General features: G+C 41.6%; 1 pseudogene; it reads right to left on the reverse strand.

The window, feature by feature from the left end:
• Positions 1–6,272: 6,272 nt before the first annotated feature.
• On the reverse strand, positions 6,273–6,388 carry LOC112916063 (U6 spliceosomal RNA; annotated as a pseudogene).
• Positions 6,389–6,803: the final 415 nt, after the last annotated feature.

The following is a 6,803-nucleotide window of genomic DNA, read 5'->3' on the forward strand; positions in this document are numbered from 1 at the left end:
CCTGGCTGTGGGGAAGGAGTCAAACTGAGAATTGGCAAACTGCGTCAAGCAATGTGGCTATTGACCATGCGTGAGCTGGTATTTAATAAGATACACACCAGCCATCCTGCCTGTAATGAATTATGGTTTATCTAAATATCCTTGAGACAGTATATTCAGGAGCTCCAAGAGACTTCCCTGCATGGTTAAGAGAATACCAGAGTTTTTTGTAAGAAACCTACAGGAACTCTGGGCATCACCCTTAACTAATCCTGTTAGCTGGGCAAGTCACAGCCCCCCCCCATGACAGGCTCCCCGCCTTTGATTTAAAGAAAGAGGTAAGTGGCATTTGATGAGTGGTGAGGTGCAGAGAAGAAGATGCAGAGAAGAGGAGCCTACAGGTCAGCCTCACATGAGATAATGAAACAAAACATATATATGGTGTTTTTTGTATCAGGTGCCATTTCCAGTGCTTTGTGATGTGAACACAGGTAATCCTCTTAACACCATAAACATCCAACAGAATCCCCATCTTCCTCCTGTGGAACTTTCCAAACCAGAGAAAAGTGATTGGCTCCCTGTTAAAAGGCTAATAAGTGGCAGAGCCAGGATCTGATCCCACAGCAGACAGAGCTGACTCCAAAACAAACAGAAAAATACCCTGAGGCTTTAAACTGTGTTCCTACTCTCTGAAATTGGATGGAAGGGACAGACCGGGTCAGAGTATTTTGCTGGATTCTTTCATATTTTGTAAGAGAGCTACTTTGGATGGAGCTAAATGTCTATGAGCTCTGCCGTGAATGACGGGGAGAGGGTGAGCCACGGCATGTCTTGTCACAGCTCAGTGTCTTTCACGTCAGAATACATTAAGCCTTGTGTCCTTCGTTTCCCGGGAAGAACCCAGCCCACACTCGGTAGACGCTCAGAGAGCCGGTGTGCACAGCAGCCGAAAGCATAGGTTCCAGCTGCATCCAATCCCCATCCTCTCTCTAGCTGTATGACCATGCTAACCAACTGACTTCCCTCCAGCTCGGCCTAGCATCTTCCAAGGGTAGTGCTAATGTGCCAACCCCTTTAAATCACTGCAAAGATTAAATGACTTCTAAAAAGAAAAAAATATATGTGTATGTATATATGCACCCACACAGCATTCCCTCAGATATCTGTCTGCAGCTCTGGTGTCTCCCCTGTGCCCTCTCTTCTCCTAGTGACATGTCCCCAGGCCCATCATTTCACACTGTTTCTAGTTTGTTCAACATGCTGGTTGCCCTCCTCTGGACATTGTCCAGATGGCCAATGGCCCAGAGCTGCGCAACTCCTTGAGCAAACCTGTATTCATCCCCCTGGCTCTGCTAGCTTCCCTGTGTGGTAGAGTAATAAAACTTACGGCCCTTACAGGTAAGAATAAAATTTCAGTGAGTTTGGAGGTGAAGTTTCATGAAATTTCACTTCAGTCCCTGAGAAAGAAAACTTATTGATTTTCTCTCCTTCAATGACTTCCTTCCATGATCAAAAAGTAGCAATTCTGGGGTGCCTGGGTGGCTCAGTCAGTTAAGTGTCTGCCTTCAACTCAGGTCATGATCTCAGGGTCCTGGGATCCAGCCCCACATCAGGCTCCTTGCTTGGTGGGGAGGCTGCTCCTTCCTCTGCCTCTGCCCCTCCCTGCCTCATGCTCTCTCTCTCTCTCTCTCTCTCTCTCTCTCATAAATAAAAACAAAAATAAATCTTTTTTTGAAAAGTAGAAATTCTGTCTCCCATCAAAATGAAGTGCTTGGATATCCAATCAGTCCACATTCAGTGATGGCTGTCAAGAGTAAGAAAAAATATTTTAAGGTTGCTTTTTCATATGGCTCTCTTTCATGGTGATTCTCTCTTCTGAATAAATTTGCATTTTCTCAGAGTGTAGGAGCCACAGGTGGACCTAGACTCTCTGGCTTGGAAAGAAGCAATGTTGGTCCTATTCCTTAAAGCATCAAGCAGGAAATAGGGTAGATCTAGGTAAAAGAGGCTTGAAAAATGGAGTTTTAGACTTCACACTCACTGGACCAGCTGTAGGGTGATCTAGTCTAGCTCAAGAGGTAGGAGTGCTTTTTAGGGTGAAGCCAAAACCCTGGTGAATAATCAGTGGGTTGTGCTGGCTTTACCTTCTGTATGCAAAATCCTGGGGCCTGGGTTGGGTGAACAGCTGGTAAGGAAGGATGTTTCCCTTACATGGGAACCCAGATCAAATAAGGCAGGTAACCTCAGCTTCCAGACTGGGAACCTGAGCTGATGGTGAGAAATTGAACAAGTCTAAAGAGGTAGAAAGACTATTTGGGTGATAAGAAAGAATTTTTGAGGCTGTTGAGTCTAATATTCACATGGTCAGATAAAATACAAGACACCCCATAAAATTTGAATTTGAGATGAACACATATTTGAAGAATATATTTGAATAAGTATTTTTCTTTTTTTTAAATTTTTATTTATTTATGATAGTCACAGAGAGAGAGAGAGAGGCAGAGACACAGGCAGAGGGAGAAGCAGGCTCCATGCACCGGGAGCCTGACGTGGGATTCGATCCTGGGTCTCTAGGATCGCGCCCTGGGCCAAAGGCAGGCGCCAAACCGCTGCGCCACCCAGGGATCCCTGAATAAGTATTTTTCAAATACATACTGAATGAGAAATACTTCTACCAATAGAAAATAATTGTTTACATGAAATTTAAATTAAACTGGGTGGTATATATTTTTATTTGTCATACCTGGCTATCCTAATTTCAGTGGATATATACAAATGTAGTAGGCATTGTACATCTGGGCTCTCAAGCGTGGTTAAGTGTCAACTGCCTCTTCTATAAAATTGAAAGTTAAAGTGATGGGATAAAATGGACACAAATGAAGATACTATACCTTAAGGCATGTTAACACTGAAGGTTTTTTTTTGTTGTTGTCGTTTTTTTAACACTTAAGGTTTTGACCACTTTACAGGTAATCTAGAGAAGAGACCGATAGACAATAGCTGGGTTTTTTGGCTTTGTTTGAATTCTCAAAAGCAATTCCTGGAACAAGGATTTGAGATAGGTCATTTATTTGGAAGGTGATCCTAGAAACATTGTTAAGAAAAGAAAGAAGTGATAGCAAGTAGAGGAGAAAGCCAGTGGAGGTGCTAATGAACAGGGGCTCTGTGTGGGTGGCCAAGCCAGTCCTATTGGAATCTGTGGGAGGCAGCATAAAAGATACTTCAAACCCACAGTCCATCCATACATGAGTAGATAAGGAAGATGTGGTTCGTACACACACACACACACACACACACACACACACACAGATATTACTCAGCCATAAAAAAAGAACGCAATCTTGTCATTTGCGACAACAGTAGATGTACCTAACGGGTATAACGCAAAGACAAATACCATATGATTTCACTTATACATGGAATTTAAGAAACAAAGAAAATGAACAAATAAAAACAGACAAACAAAAAGATCAGACTCTTAACTATAGAGTACAAACTCACAGTTACCAGAGGGGAGGTAGGTGGTGGTGAGAAATGGGGGAAATAGATAAAGGGGATTAAGACTATACTTATAATGATGAGCGCTAAGAAATGTATGAAAGTGTTGAATTATTTTATTGTATACGTGAAACTAATATAACCACTATATGTTAATTATACTTAATTTAAAAAAAAGTTTAAAGCCTCAAAATCATCCAAAGCCTGGTAGGACTGGCTGAGGGCTGTCCTGGGAGCTGCCCCTCTGGCACCACCAGGTCACTGGTACGCAGTGAGAGAAAGCCCCATGTGGAAGGTGGTAGATGTTTACAATAGGATGCCATCAGAGATCAGGATGGTATTTGCTAAACATATAACAATTGGGCATTGACAGAGCTGCCACAATAAGTCTGTCAATCAATATATAGAAATTGAGATAGACCCCACTATACATTTTGTATTATATACAGATACATATGCAGACCATATCTGAACAGATTCCAGTTGTTTGTAATCTTGGTTGATCCTTGTACTATTTTGTCTGACGGCACTGACCGCGTATAAAGCCCCACACTAGTAAGTCTCCATATGTCCCCTGTGGGCTCATGTTCTCCAAATTCTCTCCACGGTTAGTCTTGGGACCAGCAGCCACTATGCAGGGCCTTGCCCTACTGCATCGCTGCACACCAAAGCCAATTCACTCTTTCTCCAGTCTTTGCTTTTCTATTCTACTGTTGTATATCTCATCAAACACCCGGGAGTCCGATCACTTCAGTCCATTAGTTGTTAATGGGTCTTACCCCGATAACTTTACTGTAAGGAAGTCACACTCGGAGAAGAGTGGCTAACATGAGACTATGGGAAAGACCAAAAAGGGGACTAGTTTAAAATTCCAATAAGAAGTCCAAAAAATAGAAATACTAGTGATCCATCAAGAAATGGATGCAATTTAAAGCCCTTGGGTTAATTTCTGCCACCACACATTTTGTGAGTTTAGTAATGACATCCCTATAATTCAGCTCTCAGAGAAAGTCTGTAATAGACTATTTATGAAAGGGGCCACATCATACCCCAAAGGCAGCTGTGAAACTCCACAGTGTCTGTGAAGAATTACTTTTCACGGATGCATGTGGAGCTCCAATGGGTCACAACCTCTATCATTAGAGCTACCAAGATAGTCTTATAGAAGCGATATTTTTAATTTGAAAGAGAAACTTTTACTCCGTGTAAGAAATAGCTAACTGTTCCACACCAAATAAAATGGATTCCTTCTTTTAAACTTCTCTGTCTTTTATTCCTTGGCTGCTACCAATGGGGAGGGTTTGGGGGCTCTTTTCTGGGTGGGGAGGGCTTTGGCCACTGACAGTAACTGTTGGTGAAGCAACATGCTCAGAGCAGGATCTGAACAAGGGCAATACTCCTATCTGAGTGGTTCCTGTGACCTGAACACCTGGATGTGCTTCCATGACCTGTGGGGGCTGGTAAAAGTCAGTGAATGCCTGCTAGGTCTCAGTGCTCAGAGCCTTGTGAGGCTCTGTGTGTTGCTAACATGTCTGGCTTTTCTAACCTGAAGAAGGCCTCTCTAAGGACATGATTCAATTCTTGTCCTCTGTATCTTCTAGTTGAGAGTTAGCAGATCCAGCAAATACAATCACCTCCCAAATCTGCATTTCAGATGAACAAGAACACATTTACACAATAATATAATACACACAATATGCATGTATATATGCATCTCACATGTATATAAACATACATACCGTGTTTTTATTTGCTTGTGTTTTAGTATAAGTATGCTCCACGAAATATTAGGAACACTAAAAAATGAAAATTATTGTTTACCTGGAATTCAGATTTTCCTGGTGTTTTATATTTTATCTTACAACCATGTTCTTGCACCTGCTTGCCTGGGCTGGGTTTGGATCCTGGGCTCTGGCGCCCTCACCACAGTCTTGGCCTGAACCCAGTCCAGGTGAACACAGAACACTGCTTCATGGTAATGCTGAATGGGCATTGTTGAGGACATTAGTGGTTTTGTCCTCCCGTGTTCACGGAGGTCAGGCCCCCAATCTCACCACTGTGTTGACTTCCTTCCAGAATACTCTGAACCATTAGAAGACCCTGAAGAACAGGCTGGTCCACCAGGCCTCACTTATGCATTATGATCAAAGTGCACAGGGGCTTCAGCTCCCATCCAGTCTGGCCCTTCACAAATTTGAGGGACATTCCAAAGGCTGAGTACATTTTCTCCAATTCACTTACAGCACAAATATCTTCCCCAGCATGGTATTAATACTTTTTATTCTGTTTCCTTAATATGCCACTCCCATACCTCTTCTGCTGAGGATGCACTCCGAGCTCCATGTATGCACTCTTTCATTGTCTTCCCTTGTCTTGTGGCCTTTAATAACTCCTATTGGCTCTGAATTTAACGGGGAGTCTTAATTATTATCATGGTAGTCAGAGTCATTGTCCTTGACAGAAAGAATAAAAATGAATCACTTGTCCACTGCCCCTTTAGATGTCAAGACTTTTTACTGTGAGATATTATCTCAAGTTATTACCAGAATTCTTTGTATGTAAGAGACTTTGCATTTGCAGACTTACATAATTGACAGTCAGGAAATTACCCAGATCAAAGTTGGGAACACAAGAATGGTGGGATTCTGCTCATTTACTGTGTGTTTTGTAGAATGAAATGGAAGGTGTAAACGGAAACTTCTTTTTTCTGTTATCCAGGTGATTAGACATGCATGACTCACCCTTCACCCCCTTTCTAAATTTATTGATTTGTATTATTATTTTTTATTATTTAAAAAAATGTGGAACACTTCATAAATTTATGTGTTATCCTAACACAGGAGCCATGTTAATCTTGTTAATCTTCTGTGTATCTTTCCATTTTTAGTATCTGTGCTGCCAAAGCAAGCACTCATTTCCTTTTTAAATTTTTTAATTTTTAAAATTGCTATTTATTTATTTGTCATGGTTTGCTTGTTTGTTCAAGTAGGTTCCATGCTCAGTATGCACCCCAATGCAAGACTTGAACTCACCACCTTGAGATTAAGATCTGAGCTGATATCAAGTCAGACATTTAACTGACTGAGCCACCCAGGTACCACAGCCTCTTTTTCAAATACATTATTGGAAATATCAAATACTATTTCACTTTATACCATGAATTCACATAGTATTGATTAAATGTAGCTCAGCAGTTGTAGCAAAACTCGAAGTGCAATACAGGGCTTCATATCCCTGAGATTAAGATTCTTTGTCAAAGATGGACAGATGGTCACCAAGTCATTTCCCTATATCAGAGGCAGAGAGCTCAACTATATTTCCCAACA

Source organism: Vulpes vulpes, chromosome 13 (assembly GCF_048418805.1).
Source record: "Vulpes vulpes isolate BD-2025 chromosome 13, VulVul3, whole genome shotgun sequence".
NCBI classification, from domain to species: Eukaryota; Metazoa; Chordata; class Mammalia; order Carnivora; family Canidae; genus Vulpes; species Vulpes vulpes.